Below are 2,494 nucleotides of genomic sequence, written 5' to 3'. Positions count from 1 at the left end.
AATCCATTCATTTTCTAATCATTTATTTCAATTCAGGGTCAAGGGGAAGCCAGAGTCTATCTTGGCAAGAAAATGGGTGCAAGCCAGGATACACCCTGGACTGGACGCTATCACATGACACACACAGTTACACACACACTTACACTAGGGTGAGTTATTTTCAGAAGCCAAATAAGCTACAAGTATGTATTTTGATTGTGGAAGGAAACTGTAGTACACGGAAGAAACCCACACAAACATGGGGAGAACATACAAACTCCACAAAGACACAAAAATGCTAACTACTGTGGCACTGTGCCAGTTATTATTTATTTCCAAACTCTCCTGTTGAGAAATAATTAATTAAATTACATTGATTAGTAGATGATTATTTGAAAATAAATATAATATTATTACAAAAAAGTTACAAACATTTAATTCTAACATGTTATATGGGAAGTATAATACTTTGACAATCAATAGTAAACAATATATTACAGTATTACAGTAAGAAATGTCACTAATATTTGTAAAATGTTGTTCTGAAATTGCTTTTGTAAGATTCATAAACATTTCACCATGATCCCTTTCACCAATATCCCTGATTTTATTACTTTTTGACTTGGCCTAGTCGTGTTTTTAGTATAAAGTACCTCTGAGCTGCTGCCTTGATTTTTTTATTCCTTAAACTATAAATGATGGGGTTGAGTAAAGGGGTGAGGAAAAAGTGCACTGCACCAATGATGATGCGCCCATCAGGAGGGATACTCTCAACTCTCAACCCAATATAAACCATGGCACCAGAAACGTAGTACAAAAAGACGACAGTCACATGTGAGGAGAACATTGAGAAGGCCTTCTTACGGCTCTCCACAGTTTCCAGTTTCACTACTGATGCTATGATTCTACAATATGTCCATAAGACGTAGAGAAATTGCATACAGATTGCAATCATGGCAATTAACAGGGTAAAATTGATTTGAGCTGTAACATAACCACAAGATAATACCATTACTGTGCGGTAATCACAGACAATATGTAGGATAAGGTTTGATCCACAGAATGACAAAGTGCTTGCCGGTGCTACTGACAAAAGAGACGCAAGGACGCCAAGCACCCAGGCTGTGGTAGTCATTGTAATACAAACCTTGGTGTTGATTAAACTGTTATAATGTAGTGGTTTCACTACAGCAACATATCTGTCATAAGCCATTGCTGCAACAAGAAATCCCTCAACAGCTGTAAATGAGATGATAAAGTACATCTGTCCAAAGCAACCAGAGAAAGAAATGGTTCTGTGACCTAAAAAAACCTGCTAGCATCTTGGGTATGATAGATGTCGTCATTAATATATCTAAAAGAGACAAATTCCACAGAAAGAAGTACATTGGCATGTGGAGTCTTTGGTCAAGGGAGATTAAAACCACGATAAGCAGATTACCCAGGAACGTGGCCAAGAAGAGAATGAGGAAGATGATGAAGAGTGCAGTCTTCTGTTCCTGTAGGGTTGGCAGTCCAACAATGATAAATTCAGAGTGCAGACTGATATTGGGTCTGCTCATGGTTCTGTTCAGGGGTACCTTGAAGGTAATACATTTACAATAGATTATTATTGACAAGGACATTGCATAAAGTACTGTAAAGTATATTTTCTAATGATAATTTGATATGTCAAAGTTCAGGTGGGTAGCTGTGTCAGCAGAGAGAAGGGGGACGGTGTAAACCTAGTTTCAGGATGAGTTTCGTTTCTGTTGTCTTTCTGCTATGGGAGTTAAAAAACCCTTCTTTGTGAACAGAGACAGAGAGATCAGTGTGATCATGGCCATCTGAGGTGAAATAAGAAACTATGGGCTTGGAGAAATCTTTAATCTTCACAGCCCTAACATGTTCTCTAAAGCAGTCTCCTAGTCTTTTTCCGATTTCCCAAACATAGATATCTCGGCATTTTTTGCAAGAGATACAGTACATGAGGTTGTTGAGGTACAAGAGATAACCTGGGTGATCTGGAACTGACCTCAAGGGCCCTGAATGAGTGTGTTGTTAGATATGTATTTGCAGGTGATGCAGCGAGTTCTGTTGCAAGGGAAGTTGCCTGGTGGGGATAATTGCTGAGTGCAGTGAAAGGAGTTGTGAACCAGAAGTTTACATAGATTGAGTTGTCGACAGTATGAGATGATTGGGCGGTCAGAAGAAAGGGTACTGATGGAGGGATCACCGTGTAAAATAGAGTAGTTGTAAATAATGGTCCTGGGCATAGAAAGTGTGTTAGAGTGGTAGGGAAGCACCAAAGGAATGCAGTTGTGAGACCTGGAGTTCCTGGTTGAGTTGATGATCTGAGGGCTGTTTTTGGCCTGTGTGAAGGCCCTATCGATAACATGGGTATGGGTATCCTCTGTTGATGAAAAAAGAATACATTTTGAGTGCTTGGTTCTGGAAATCCATGTTGTCATTGCAGAGTCGACGTAGCCTGAGGAACTGTGAAAAAGGGAGAGAGTTTATGGTGTGAGTGGGGTGA

At 39.5% G+C, this 2,494-nt stretch overlaps 1 pseudogene; it reads right to left on the bottom strand.

Moving 5' to 3' along the window:
• Positions 1-589: 589 nt before the first annotated feature.
• LOC107079191 (olfactory receptor 2AT4-like) lies at positions 590-1,541 on the bottom strand (annotated as a pseudogene).
• Between the last annotated feature and the right edge of the window lie 953 nt (positions 1,542-2,494).

The sequence above is a fragment of the Lepisosteus oculatus genome, chromosome 13 (assembly GCF_040954835.1).
Source record: "Lepisosteus oculatus isolate fLepOcu1 chromosome 13, fLepOcu1.hap2, whole genome shotgun sequence".
NCBI lineage: Eukaryota > Metazoa > Chordata > Actinopteri > Semionotiformes > Lepisosteidae > Lepisosteus > Lepisosteus oculatus.
This window is presented reverse-complemented; position numbering and strand designations above follow the sequence as displayed.